Source organism: Leopardus geoffroyi, chromosome E3, assembly GCF_018350155.1.
Source record: "Leopardus geoffroyi isolate Oge1 chromosome E3, O.geoffroyi_Oge1_pat1.0, whole genome shotgun sequence".
In the NCBI taxonomy this organism is placed as follows: domain Eukaryota; kingdom Metazoa; phylum Chordata; class Mammalia; order Carnivora; family Felidae; genus Leopardus; species Leopardus geoffroyi.
The window spans coordinates 35,086,098-35,101,907 of NC_059340.1; positions in this window are offsets into that span (position 1 = coordinate 35,086,098).

The window sequence follows — 15,810 nt, forward strand, 5'->3', positions numbered from 1 at the left end:
GTGATTGAATGGCTCATTGAGGTGAGTTGAGTACTTCCTAGTCCCATGCACTATGTTAGGTTCTTCATACATGTAATCTCATAGCAAGTGGATAACGTGGTCACTATTAATGCATTCCTGGTTCCCGATGAAGAAATGGAGCTACAAGGGGGTAAAGTAGCACAAGGAAAGACACATCTAGGATGCGAGTCAGAATCAGGATTTGAATTTTTGTCACCCAGCTCCAAGCCCAACTCCTAATCGTTACCATGACACCTTCTGTTCAAAGATGGCGGGCAGTGGGAAGCAATAATGGATTCAGGGCTTGGGTGATTGTAGTATTGGGTAATCCTGCTTTAAATCACTGTGAGTTGCCCACACAGGATTCAGAAAATATGAATTTCCCCCGCACCCTTTTTTCTTTTCAGTAGCTTTTCCTGTCAGCGTGTCCTTTGATCTTCACATAAGACTTTGTCGATAAAAAAAAAAAAAAAAAAGGGACACATCAGGGTAAGCGGTTTGCCCAAGGTCACTCATCCAGTCACTGATGTGGAAACATAAAGCTGGGGACATCCAGAACGATCAGTGGAGTAATCACATCAGGTCACCACAGTCAGCCAGGCCTCCCCTCCCACCTCCTGTTTTGGAGGGAAGCACCGTGTTGGTCGGCCTTACAGACAGCTGAGGATGAGTTGGTGCTATGGAAAAGTTCCGGGCCCACAGTCAGGGGTCTTGATTCTGAAAGCAGCCACGTTATGTGGACCTGAGTTCACGGCAACTGTTGGTTGAGTCTTGTTTATCTATCTGAACAGCAAGAAGGTTGGACTGGATAATTTCTAAAGACTTCAATGGGACATGTTCATTCAACAGATATCTGCTGAGTGTCTACTAAGACCTTGTCTGCCTTACTCACCCCTGCATCCCTTGTCCTTAGTACAGTTTCCGATACATAGTAGGTACAAGATAATTACAGAGCGAATGGAAGATTGTGAATGCATGTGGTAAGACAAAGCAGTGGGCAGCACCTAGTCAGTCTCTGCCCTTGAGTTGGCAGATATAAGTCAGCTGCTAATGATCCTGCACTCTGCTGAGTCCTGTCATTGAAACCAACCCAGAGTACTTTGGGTGCAATGAATCCACTTTTGGGGATGGACAGGAAATCAGGGAGGCCCTCTTGAGGGAAGTGACCTCTTGTCGCCAGCACCACGAGGATGCGTAGACATAGGGGAAAAGAGACAGCTACATGTGGGGCGGAGCTGAGAGGTGGAGAGAAAACTGGATGGTTTGGTTGCTCTCCCCAGACAGAATAAAAGGGAAGGGAATGAAGTGTAGTTCAGTCGGGCCTGGGGCTGAAGGATCGGATCGGGCAGAGGGGAGAGGTGAGTCTGGAGAGTCAGGAGGAGGAACGGTGGAGGATAAACCCTCTTGAAGGGCCAGGGATTTATCCTGAGGTATTTGGGGAAACTGTGGAGGGGTTCTAAGTAGGTTTCTGTGTGTGAGCTTTTCAGGGAAAGGGGGTTGTGGAAGCAGGAAGGCCAGTTCCGGTGCTGTTGATGTGGTGTGGAGAGGGGGTTGGTGGGAGTGTTGGTGTAAGGAGAAGACTACCAGAGGAGACGGGGAGATGGAGTGGGCCTTTGGAGCTCAAGTGCTCTGCTCAAAGATTATGAAGACCCTGCGGGGAAGAGCAGAGAGAGCTGATTTGAGGGCAGGCGCAGAGCTGATGCTCTGAATTTCTGGTCCCTCCGTTCCTCCCTGCGGCGGGGGCAGAGAGCATCCACCTGGGAGAGGCGGGCCGACTGCTCAGCCCGAGGCCACTCTGCTCCCGGCACCTCCTGTCCTGGGCACTGGCTGGTGGCCACCTGCTGCCCGGCGAGGGCTCTTCCTGCCTGCTATCTGCAGATTCCACGGCCCCTCCTGCCCTCACACGCTGGGCTGACACTGTTCATCATACCGCTGCCACTCTGATCAGCATGGCTGATCCCACCATTTCCTTAAGTGGTGTCTTTGCTGTTTAATTTATTTCCTTGACCCCTCCAGTTCTAAGGCAAACTCTCTGTCAATAGAGATTGTTCCCAGGGATTAGCTTTGGCTCTTCTTCATTATCGGTTTGGAAGCAAGAGGCCCCAAAGCATTTTCAATCCTGAGAAGACAGTGGTACACACAGGAAGGAGCCCTGGGGCGGTGGACAGGACTCGGTGCACCTGTGACCTTGAGCAAGTCAGTCAAGCCTCATCCGTTCTGTGGGGGAGGAAAGGAAAGCGTGTTTCCTGAGCCCTGATATGCAGCCAGTACTGTGTTTCTTCCTCTGTGCTCTCATTGCATCTTGTTACAGAGTACCTTCCTTCCCTCCCTCCCTCCCTCCCTCCCTTCCTTCCTTCTTTCCCCCTTCTATCCCCCTTCCTTCCACCTTCCTCCCTCCCTCCCTTCCTTCCTTCCCCCTTCCTTGCACCTCCCTCCCTCCCTCCCTTCCTTCCTTCCTTCCTTCCTTCCTTCCTTCCTTCCTTCCTTCCTTCCTTCACTGGATATGTAAGATCAGTTATTCTGTGGTCATCTCACTCTCCAATTAGTTTACAAATACTTGGAAGGGAAGGACCACTTTTTATTTTAAACGAATCCTTGTATTCCTGACACAAAGGCTAGCACGTGGTAGGCACCTACTGTGTGATGAATAAATGTGTGGCCAGATGCCGTACTTTGGAGGCCAGCATCTCAGACCCAAAAAAGACCCCAAAAAGACCACCCAAAAAAAAGCTCTGGGACCTTGAACAAGTCCTTGAGCCTCTCTGAGTGCCATCTGCAGAAAGAGTGGATGTGGACGGTACCTGCCCATCTGCACGCGCAGAACAGCTTAATTTCTGAGCAGGTGGTGGGGAGGAGGAAGGGTATTTTGGCATCACAACCCATGAGGCCCTGCTAGGAGAGGGGGTCAGATCTGAAGAAATGAAACCTTATTTGCTAGTGCGATGTCCACCGTGGACAGTCTGAGAGTGGAGAACAGTCTTCTCAAGGACCTCTCATCCTCAGCAAGGACCTTTTCCCAGGGGCAAAGACCCCCGTGGCTTCGATAGATGGTTTATGGATCATAGAAAGAGATGGAGAGAGAAAGGGAAGTGGATGCTCCTCACGTGGTGAGTCTCTGGGGACTTGGAGGAGCTTTAAGAGAAAAGTGGAGACATGGTGTACATAGCCACTAGATTTCACGTGCATTTATGATTGGCCATTGGTTTCACTGTTTCTTACTGGAAAGACCACACTCACATCCTGTTTAACAAGTTGCTAATCGAGGGGCTATGCATGTACACCATCTAGGAGGGCGGCTGACCGCTCAGACCTGATTGTTATTCTTTGAGGATTAAGGCATGGGGAGTATTTCAAGGGCTCCCCCTAGTACAGACATATGCACAGGTCCTCAGAGGCACCCCCTGTTTTGGGATAACTTTAGATACCTAAGCCCTTCTGAGGAAATACTGTCAGGATGGTTTGTAGGAAAAGAGATAAACGTGACTTAAGTATTTTTAGAAGCCTACACTATTACTCAGGGTTCTCCAGAGAAATGGAACCAATGGGATATATCTAAAAAACAGGAATTGGTTCACATGACTGTGGCAGCCAGGAAGTCCCACAGTCTGCTGTCTGTGAGCTGGAGAATCATGAAAGCTGGTGGTGTAATTCAAGTTGTCCAAAGGTCCAGAAACCAGGACCCCCATTGCCCAACAGATGTCTCAGTTCAAGCGGAGAGAGCACATTTGCCCCTCCTCTGTCTTTTTCTTCTCTTCAGGTGTCTTCTGTGGATTGGCTGATGTCCACCTGCATTGGACAGTGCCATCTTCCTTCACTGATTCAAACCTTAGTCTCTGTGAGGGCGAAACACCCTCTGACACACCCAGAAACAATGTTTTACCAGGGATGCAGGCATCCCCTAACCCAGTCAAGCTGATGTACAAAGTCAACCACCCTCACCTATGTTTTGCAAAGTGAAATCCATCATAAAATTGGGATGGGGATTGGGGTGGGGGCAGGAGCATGATCACATGGTGGAAAATGAGAAATAAACCTTCCCACGTCACAATGGCCCCTTGGAAGAACACCCAGGTCCCCCGCCTGGAGCATCTTTCATTGTTATCTTAAACGACATACATACAGCTCCGTCAAAGCAGAGAGAAACTTCTCTGTGGCTGACACATTTCACAGGGAGAAATGGATTTTAAAACTGTTTTCAACTAACAAATTGACAGTCTTAGCCTTCCTTCACCCAGGACGCACTCCCTGGAGTGAAGCATGGGGAGGAGGTGGATGAGGGCTGATAAAATCTAATCCACTGCTTACAGAATTTGAGAGAGAGGTTTTCTAATCACCCACTAGAGGGATCCCCCCTCCCGACCCAATTTCCTCCTAAATCACATACTAGAGGTCAGAGAAAGGGGTGATGAGCTGTCCACCACGAGGTGGTTGAAAAGGCCTGATTCCATTCCATCAGAGCAGTGTCAGAGTTTATAAATTGTCGTGTCTGTCTCTACAAAAAGGGATAAAGTCTACCGTCTCACAAAAAAATGCACGTTTTCAACTTAGATTTATCATCTTTAATATTCTTGAAGACTGGGCGAGAGACAGAGGCAGAGAAAGGTGGGGGTGGCAGGGGAGAAAGGGGTGCAGTGGATAAGGACAACTGACAAGTGTAAAATAGGACTGCTATTCCTTTCACAAAGCCAAGACCAGGGAGAGGGGAGCACGGAGTTATGGAGGACTGGCTTTGCTGTCTGACCGCATGGGTTCAAACTCAGGCTCTGCCACGGTGTGAATTTAGGTGAGTTCCTTCATCTCTCTGAACGTTCTCATCTTGGAAATGGGGACAGTGATAAGAGGGACATATCTCTGAAGAGAATCGTGGAGTTCATTCCATCGGCATTTAGCACAATGCCCAGCACCTACTAGCCCTCATTCAGGATTGGCTCGCACATACAACTCCCATGGAGGGAGCGTCAGTCAAGAGAGCCTTGTCATAAAAATGAGGATTAGGGGCTTCTCCGGGCAGAAGTCAAGGGGCTGAAAGTGTCACCATGTTTTACTAAGACTACTGACTTTTGGAAATGTAAAACTACACTGGGACCAAGCACTCGTCTCTGTCTCTCTCCCTTTCTCTCTCTGTCTCTCTCTCATTTTCATATCTATTTGATCTGCTTTATTCTCCTTTCCTAGAAGATGAGCCATTTGCCTTTCTGTGCCATTAAATGAGCCCTCATCCTGGTCTCAAAATGGCACCCCCACTGCCAACGGACTGTGGCACGTGTCCCATTCCAAATTTCCAGGAGCAATAATCTGATTGGCTCAGCTAAGATCCGCTGTCCACCCCTGACCTAATCTCAAATCCCAGACAAAAGACCTGAGAATTGAGGGTTAGGGTTAAATGATAATGTTACACTCAGAGCCCTGGGTGGTGGCTCAGAATCCTTAACACTCATAATCCAGAGGGAAGTAGAGCATCATGGTGTTTAAGAGCACAAGCTCCAGACTCGGACTCTCTGGGTCCAAGCCCTGACTCTACCATTTCCTACATGCATGTCCTTGGGACTGTAGATGAATTTCCCCATGCCTCAGGACCCCCCTATATAAAAGGCACAGGATAGAAATTCCTACCCCCGCAGGGATATTTTTCTGGTTAAGTAGGATGTATGTGGTGCCAAATAAGCACCCAGTAGTCAATACGTCATCATTACTCTTATTCTTCTTGTAAGTGTGAAAAGGATGTAGCTGGGAAAGGCAACTTCGTAAGATGTCCACAACACAACATGTCGGACTCTTACTGCAGAGATGCTCTGTCGGCTTCAGAAGCCATCTTGGCCGTCCTCCTGGGCAGGGTTTGGATTTATGAGCGTGCTAGATGTGAGTTTCCTGTTGATGTACACCCAGAGTGCCTTTCCCCTCTGGGGGCACGTGTGGCGCTGGGAAGCATCCTCAATCTGTCCTAACCACATGCAGTCTGATGCCACCCCTCCCTCCCGGCCCCCCTTCTTCTTCCTGCTGTGGGTGTGTATGTCAGTGGTGGGTGGTGATGGAAAATCAGGAGAGACAGAGCCCATTAGACAGAACTGCAGGCGGATAAGGTTTGCCAATTATGTTTTGTTTCTTTCTGCTTTCCCCCTGACTTTTAGGATATACAGATTCTTTCTGGCACTCCCCCTGGTTCTGTGCCTATAAAATAAGTTTAATGGCTGAATTTTCTTTAAGATAATCAGAGGCGGTATAATTTATGCATATGAATAGTATTGTAGCCAGATGTAATTTTGCTCGAAGTTGTGGCATTACAGTTAGAAATGGCTCTGCTGGCTGTGTTTTGTAGAATTTGCAATTTATTTAACAGTTGACTGAGCAGTGACCCCAGATAAAATAACCATAATCAAAGAGTAGTTTTTAAAAAAAGAGATATAAAAACAAAGGTGGGAGTGGGCTTTGGAGAAAGGCTCCAGTGCCGATGAGAGAGACGAGCAGGTGGTGAGGGTTTCAAGGCAGGTGAACACTGTTTAGTTGGTACAAATGGCAGAGGGTTCTTTGAGGGACAGAGGGAGGGGGCTGGCATCTTTGCTTTGGAAATTCCTCCCCCCACCCCAGGACTTTGTTTGGAGGTTCATCCCCCTTTGATAAAAAAGAAACAGATTATTTTTTGTACTGCTCCTGGAAGCTGTAATGTTTCTCATTCCTGTTGTCCCAGGATTGCACAGGAGAGGTCTAGAAACTTGGAGGGGCTGGGGGCTAGCAGGATAAGCCTGTGGCTTCCCTAAGGAGCAAACTTAACCTTGTCACAAACTGGATGCTCTTGTAGTTGGCCTCATTCCATGGTTGAGGGGCGGAAGACCCCCTTCTCTACATACCTAGCCTTCCTCTGCCTCTACGCCCAAAACCTTTTCAAAATGGAAGAATGCTTGGTTGTAATCCAGGACAGTTGACAGACCTCTTTGCACCAGGGGATGGTGTTAGTGTCCTGACACGCAGGCTGCATCCTGCCGGGGTCTGTCCCTTGGAATGGGATGTCCATCTTTTATGTCCATCCTTCTTCCTGAATCCACAGAGTCAGGGAGAGTCGAGGACCTGCTCATGCCTGGAGCTGTGTCTAATGCTTCACTCCAGTCTTTGCCATTAAGATTGGAGCCTCTGTGCATCTGTTGATGAAGTAATGCTAAAGATGAGTCCTATTTTCTGTTCCTCGTGTGTCCTGCTCCCTTAGCCCTGTGGAATGGTGGGGTGAGGGACTAGTGGGTAAAGACAAACGTTTTGTCTGTGCCCAGGAAACTATTAAAATAACCACGAAGCTTCTGACCTATAGCCTAATGCATTGCACACTCATTCCTAATCTGACCAGATCACCCCTTTATTTGAATCCTTCGGAGCCTTCCCTTGGTCTTAGGATCAAGTTAAAAATATTTCGGCCTGGTTTTTGAGATCTTTTAAGATCTGACCCTGTTTGTAATCCGTTTTTGTCTCATGTGAATCCTGCCCCACTACCTCCTGTCCCCCAGTGGCATACATTTCAGCGATCCCAAAATTCTTGGTCTTTGCACACAAAATGTCTAAATGTTTTCACCTAGATAATTTCAACTCATTGCTCAAAACCCAGCTCACCTGTGCCTTGCCCTGGGAACTCATTGCTTTTTCCTAAAGGTTGGGTGAAATCCCCCTCCCCTGTGGTTCCACTACCCTTCATATCACCTCTTTCGTGACAGGTGTGTTCATGTTAATTGCATCTTTGCTTTATTATCTGTGTATGCTCCAAACCCAGAAGTTGTCTTGCACATAGAAGTAGTTCAATACGTATTTGTGAAATGAAGGTGTAAATAAATGTTCTCTAAAAATTGTGATGGAGACCAATGTGCAGGGAGAGGCCAGAGAGGGGAGGGCACTGGAGAGGAAAAGAGATACAATGTTGTTCCAGGAAGCAAAATACTTCAAAGTTGGAGAGGATCCAAAATAAAATATGCTAGTGAGGATAAATTGCATATATATCATATATATGGTATATATCACCTGTCACTCTGCTAAGAAGTTTACATGTCTCATCTCACTGAGTGCACATGGTAACACCATGATAGGGCAACTCTCATTTCCCTTATTTAACTGATGATGAAGCAGGCTTCTGCGCTGACGGTGCATGGCCCCACGTGGGGCTCGAACCCACGAACCATGAGATCATGATCTGAGCCGAAGTCAAGAGTCAGATGCTTAACCGACTGAGCCACCCAGGCACCCCTGGAATAATTTTAGATTTACAGAAAAGTTGAGAAGATAGTCCACAGAGTTCCCATAGACCCCTCACTCATGTTCCCCCATTAGTAACATCTTACATCACCATAGTCCTTGGTCAAAACTGAAGAAACCACACCGGCACATTATTATTAATTAAACTCCAGACTTTATTTGGATTTCCCTATTTTTTAAAAAAAAATTTTTTTAGATCTCCTTATTTTTTATTATAATTTTTTAAATATGAAATTTATTGTCAAATTGGTTTCCATACAACACCCAGTGCTCATCCCAACAGGTGCCCTCCCCAACACCCTTCACCCACCCTCCTCTCCCTCCCACCCCCCATCAACCCTCAGTTTGCTCTCAGTTTCTAAGAGTCTTTTATGTTTTGGCTCCCTCCCTCTCTAACCTTTCTTTCTTTCTTTTTTTTCCTTCCCCTCCCCCATGGTCTTCTGGTAAGTTTCTCAGGATCCACATAAGAGTGAAAACATATGGTATCTGTCTTTCTCTGTATGACTTATTTCTCTTAGCATAACACTCTCCAGTTCTAGCCACGTTGCTACAAAAGGCCATATTTCATTCTTTCTCATTGCCAAGTAGTATTCCATTGTATACATAAACTACAATTTTTCTATCCATCCATCAGTTGATGGACATTTAGGCTCTTTCCATAATTTGGCTATTGTTGAAAGTGCTGCGATAAACATTGGGGTACAAGTGCCCCTATGCATCAGCACTCCTGTATCCCTTGGGTAAATTCCTAGCAGTGCTATTGCTGGGTCATAGGGTAGGTCTATTTTTAATTTTTTGAGGAACCTCCACACTGTTTTCCAGAGTGGCTGCACCAGTGTGCATTCCCACCACCAGTGCAAGAGGGTTCCCGTTTCTCCACATCCTCACCAGCATCTGTAGTCTCCTGATTTGTTCATTTTAGCCACTCTGACTGGTGTGAGGTGGTATCTGAGTGTGGTTTTGATTGGTGTTTCCCTGATGAGGAGCGACGTTGAGCATCTTTTCATGTGCCTATTGGCCATCTTCTTTAGAGAAGTGTCTATTCATGTTTTCTGCCCATTTCTTCACTGGATTATTTGTTTTTCGGGTGTGGAGTTTGGTGAGTTCTTTATAGATCTTGGATACTAGCCCTTTGTCTGATATGTCATTTGCAAATATCTTTTCCCGTTCCATTGGTTGCCTTTTAGTTTTGTTGATTGTTTCCTTTGCAGTGTAGAAGCTTTTTATCTTCATGAGGGCCCAATTTTTTTTTTTAACATTTATTTATTTTTGAGAGATAGAGAGAGATAGCATGAGTAGGGGAGGGGCAGGGAGAGAAGGAGACCCAGAATCCGAAGCAGGCTCCAGTCTCTGAGCTGTCAGCACAGAGCCTGATGTGAGGCTTGAACCCATGAACTATGAGATCATGACCTGAGCCAAAGTCTGATGTTAACTGACTGAGCCACCCGGGCACCCCATGGATTTCCATATTTTTTTCTATCAATGTTCTCCTTCTGTCACAGGACCCAATCCAGGGAAGCACATTGCATTTAGCTTTCACATCTCCTGAACTCCTGGTTATAACAGTTTCTCAGTCCTTCCTTGTTTTTTCCATGACCCCAACAGTCTTGAGGGGGTACTATGCAGGTATCCTGTAGAATATCCCCCAGTCTGGGTCTGTCTGATGTCCCACTGGGCTACGGGCTTGGGGGAGGACCACAGAGGTGAAGTGCCCTTCTCATCCCTTCCTATCAGGGCGTTTGTGACATCCACCTGACCTCCCAGGTGATGTTAACTGCATTCACTTGGTTAAGGTGGCATCTGTCAGGTCTCTCACTGTAAGTTAGTGCTTTCCCCTTTCCATGTGCCATTAAGTCACTAGGTCCAGGCAAGTCCTCAGGGGGTGAGGGTTTTAACCTCTAGCTCCTTGAAAGTTGGGTGTGGATATTAAATAGACTTCTTCCATCAGGCACATTTGTCTCTTCTCTCCCATGTATTTATTTATTCAACCACTTATTTATATCGGTATGGAGTCATGGATATTTCTTTCACACTTTGTGTTACAACCCAATGCTGCGTTATTTATTCTGTTGCCCAAATTCCTCCAGCATTTCCCACTGGGAGCTCTTTGAAGTTGACTCTCTGCTGATGCTGCTGCCCTCTCTTTTCATTTTTTGAACTTCCCTACTTTCTGGTATGACAGGACCCTCCGTCTCATACCTTGCATTTTCCTTTTCAGCCATTTTTCCATGGATCTTTTTTTTTTTTTTTTTTTTTTTTTTGCAGATTTTCTTTATTGTGCTAAAGTATACGTAACATAAAATTTTCCATTGCCACCATTTCTAAGTGTACAGTTCAGTGCCAGGAAGTGTATTTGCCGTGAGCAACCAACACCACAGGGGATTTGGCCCGTTCCCTTGGACAGCTGTATGGTATGCCGTTGTGAGAAGGTAGCGCGTGCATTCATTCTCCCCGTGGCGGACTGTTCTGTTGACCCCAACTCTTCATTGTTTCAGACAAGGGTAACATCAAATGTCTTTTTCACCTGAGTCCAAATGTGCACGCTCAAGAGCTTGTCTAGAGTCTATTTCTAGAGGCGCTAGATGCTGGGATGTGGGACATGAAACATCTCCACATATTCTAGGCATTGCTAAATTTGTCTGCAAAGTGATGTGCAGTTGCTATCCCCACCAGCTGGAGAGGCTGTGTTTGCGTGCACCCGTGCTAACCCTTGATGTTACTTTGCCTCTCCGATGGGTGGGTATCTTGTTTCAATCTGCATTTTTCTGCTTACGTAGCAGCATGAGCTCCTTTCCACCAATTTACTGGCCACTCAGGATTCCTCCTCTGTAAATTGCCTCTTCTCATGTTGGGTTGTTCATCTTTTCTTATTGATCTGTAGGACTCCTTTATATTCTGGGGGAAAAATTCACTCTTAGTTTTATGTGTTGCAAATATCTTCTCCCAGCTGTGGCTTGTCTTTTAACTTTTCTTTTGGTATTTTATTTTGTTGTCATACAAACCATTTTAAAGATTTTCTTTTTGCCTATAGGCCTTTAATCCATTTAGAATATAACATTTTATACGGTGGGAATTGGGGATCTAATTTTATTTGCCTTCCGCACTGTTTTTACCTATATGTTATCGATTCTGAGATGTGCTCTACATCATATTTTGCCACCTCAGGAAGTGTGATGCATATTGCCACCCATGGAATACCATACCCTTTTCCCCCTCTCTTAATGACATGTAAAATAGTATGTGTCTTACAATCATCAGCATCTTAGATTCAGTGAAAGGTAAACATAATAAAGGTTTATCTCAATTCTTTTTTTCTTAAGTTTATTTATTTATTATGAAAGAGAGAGACAGCGCACGTGAGTGGGGGAGGTCAGTGAGTGGGGGAGGGGCAGAGAGACAGGGAGAAAGAGAGAATCCCAAGCAGGCTTTGCGCTGACAGCACGGATGAGGGGCTTGAACTCATGAACCTGAGATCATGACCTGAGCTGAAATCAAGAGTTGGACACTTAACCAGCTGAGCCACTCAGGCTCCCCTCTTTTTAAAAACTGTTTGTTTACTTATTTTGAGGGGGGGGAGAGAGAGAGAGAGAGGCAGAGAGAGAGGGAGAGAGAGAATCCCAAGCAGGCGCCACACTGTCCACATAGAGCCCGACTCAGGGCTCAATCCTGTGAACTGCAAGATCATGACTTGAGCCTAAATCAAGAGTTGGATGGTCAACTGACTGAGCCACCCAGGTGCCCCTTGTTGCTGTGTTTTTAAAGTGGAATTTCAGTGACCCTACAGAGTAGTTCTTTTGGGGGGTCGAATTGTCATGGTTAAGATGAAATATTTCATCAGGCCTAAGCTGGTGAAAAGTTTGAGGCTTCCAGGTTAAGCAGTTGGACTAAGTGACAAGGTGAACAGTTCCAGACCCAGGATTCTGTTTCGTTTTCTCTTTCCTCCAAAGTCTTGACTCTTTCTTTGATGACATATCCCACTTCCTGGAATAAGCCACTTCCTGGAACAATGAGACCCTGTGGCTGGCTGTGTCCCTGCAGTGGCTTAGTGGCCACCTGATAGAGAGGATTCTTCCTTCAGGGTAGAAATGAACTCTTAGGCTCTACTGAAAAACTCCATGAGCATCAGGGAACACAGTGTGATTTGGAAGGCTGGAGCAGGACGCGGAAGTGACCTACTCCTGCTCTCTGACTTTGCCTGGGGCCAGCCCTGAGCTAGGAGGACACGAAGGAGATCTGCCCACTTTGTCGTTCACTTCTTGTGGCTCCTGGGGAGGCCAATGAATGTCCTCATTCCTTTTCCGTGCGGATCTCCTCTTCTGTCCCCAAGTACTGGAAAATTTAAAGAAGGAATGGGCAAATAACAACCTTCAGCCTAAATCCATAGGCTGTGTGTTTTGTAAATAAAATTTTATTGGAACACAGCCACCCCAGCCATTTACACATTGTCAATGACTGCTTTCAGGCTGCACACCCCGGAGTTGAGGGGTTGTGACAGAGACCACATGAACTGTAAAGTCTAAAGCACTTACTTTCCAGCCCTTTGTGGAAAAAAAAAAAAAAATAGCCAAACCTTTGTTTAAGGGAAGACACCATTAACACAAAGCCTATTTGTTCCCTGGATTCCAAAACCTAGGGTTCCCTTTATGCTTCGTTCTTCTGTTCATGGTATAGACCTTCTTTCTTTTTTGAGGAGGGAAACAGGTGAGACGGCTCACTTACTTGCAGCTCTGAACAGAAATCTGGAAGTATGGTGGGTGTGCAAGCCCCCCAAGGGAAAATGAACCCTAGCAACGTGCCTTCACTTTCTTTGGGTTTGAGGCTGTCGTTATGAAATTATCTTTGGAAGAGGCAGCCGGTGTGAAGGCTGAAGATGCAGCAGGGAGAGAGAGATGATTTTTTTCTTCTTCAAGCTCAACGTGGGGAGGATGGCAGTGATGTGTTATTACAGCCCTTTATTAGAAACTACTGTAGGCCAGCTAAGCGATCAGGGGTGGGGGGCAATGTGGCACTTCTGATTGTTTGTGACCAAGTCACTGGTTTTTGACAAGGACTCTCTGGGATCTGCTGCTTTTCTTACCCTAATCCACTGGTTTCCATCTCTTCACAACCACCCTATTATACGTCATCCAACCCTTCTCTCCAAATTTGAAGAGTCTGGGGTCTGAGGTTCTGGACTATGAACATGGGTATGAATATGGATGTTCCCCCCAACTGTTGCCCATGGACCATTAACAGAACTCTCTCTTTTAGATGGCTCACTAACAGACTAAAAAAGTAACAGTATCATTGATTAAAAGGTGGAGATAAAATTTTAAAATAGAAATCTGAAAAATAATCCTGGCATAATGATCTCCGATGTCTTGAGTAGTACCACTTGGATAAAGTCAACCACCCCAATACAAATAATAGCAGCTGTAGCGGACTGAATAATGGCCTCCCTCAAATATGACCAGATTCCTATCCCCTGAACCTGTGAATACATTTCCTTACAAGGCACAGAGGAATGTGGAGCTATGTTAAGTTAAGGATCTCAAGATGGGGAGACCATCCTGGATTATCTGGGTGGATCTCAGTGTTAATCACAGAAAGAGAAAGGGAAGAGGAGGGCCAAGAATTGAGGAAAGGAGATGTGATAGTGGAACCAGAGGGGGGAGAGAGATGGACAGAGATGTGAAGATACTTCGCTACTGACTTTGCAAATGGACGGGGCCATGAGCCAACAGATTCAGGTAGCCTCTGGAGGCTGGAGAAGACAGAGACATGGATTCCCCTCCTAGAGCCTCCGAAAGGAAAATAGCCATTCCAGCAACTTGATTATGGCTGAGTGAACCCCACTGCAGACCTCTGACATCTGGGACTTGCACATGATAAATACGTGCTGATGTGAGCCACTAGATGTGTGGTGACCCATCACGGAAGCTACAGGAAACGAATACAGTGGGTAACAAGTAACCAGCCCTTGCTATGTTGTGGACACTGTATAACGTGTGATATCTGATGTATCTTCACAAGCACCTGACCAGTAAGGAATTAGTATTTCCGTTTTATGGATGAGGATTTTGAGATTCTGGAAGGGAAGAGGCAGTCTCAATCCTGAGTGGTTTGCCCAGAACCAGACATTGTCCAATTGGACATTACCAGATATCTCCATTGCTGTTGACTGGTGGTGTGGGAGTGGGGAAAGGTTGTGGGACCAGATGATGGATAATTGGGTATTGTCCTTGGTTGGGTGACCTTTTGACTGTCCCTCCTTGTCTTGGCTGCAGTCTCCTTACCCACCTGGAAGAAGGGTGTGGATAAAGTGACATTTATTCCTCCTTTCATTCTTGTGAGACTCTGGCATGATATTTCCAGTTCACCCAGCATTGTGGCCACAAACGGGGTGTGGGGGGGGGAATCTTTCCCCACCTCTGTCCCTTGCTCCCTTAGTTTTTGAACATGGAACATAGGCTTTTCTGGGGGGAGGAACACGGCTTTAAAATTTCAGCCACAAAGTGTTCAATTTAGAGGCAAAGAGTGAAGAGAAACCTGCAGAAATAAACCTGTGACTGAGAAAGCTTAGTATCTCACAGAAATATATTTATCTTGTTAGTGTTCCTGGAGAATATTTGCATAGCAGGAAAAAGAGCTTTTAACTCGTTTCCCTATCTCACCTTCTTACTGTAGAGAATATTTTCCCCCTGAAGGTGTATCTCGCTATTGAATCTGGCGTTTAAAGGAAATGTCATCAGGACCTGTGATGAAAATTGAATTTTCCCAGTGCCTAAGGATGACTTTAACTAACTTAGCAGACTCCCGACCTGAAATGGAGGCAGACATTCTAGTTTGCTTTCGATCTGCTCTTCTCTTCCTGTTTGAGCCTCTTTGAAGGGTCTTGCCACCTTCTACCCTCTCCTCCTCAGCTGCCCGCACGGTTTGCTCAACCTGACTTTCTTCTGTTCCTCTGTCTCCTTCTTGAATTGAAAAGTCTCCAGTCTTCCTCTCGTGCCTGCTTAGGTGCAGAGGACATTGGCATCTCCTTTCCTCTTACTGACAGTGTGTCTCTGGTTCATCCCAATACCTGGCTTTCCCTCAACCTGCAGGGAGGATACTACCTGACTTCAGCACGTGGAAGAGAGTAGGCATGGGGATCTGGAAATGGAAGGGCTGGCCTTTTTTTTTAACCCCCAAGGGAAATTTATTGACTGAAATTTATTACTTTGCCTGTTTCAGCAGCCGCCTCTGATTCTGATCTGGGGAGATGTCAGCTCATCCTATGAATGCGCATCAGATGACATTTGACACTCATTCAGTCCAGATGTGGGGTCCTGACAGCACTCCATGCTCCGAGGTTGGGCCTGAGGCATATTTGGTTCCATGTAGCATTTTCTTGGTATTTAGGGAAAGAGGATTAGGAGGACACCGCAGTGCGACAGGTTTATGGCACCAGAGGCTTTGCCCTGAAGGACAAAACTAAAAATCCTTTCTGCAAGTTTTTGGTCCAGCAATAGGCTGCATACACAGTACTTTTTACCTGCTTGTTTAAATAACTTGAATGTGAAATCAGGCCATGTGCCGCCAGCTTCCAGCTGGAACTGAAGACAC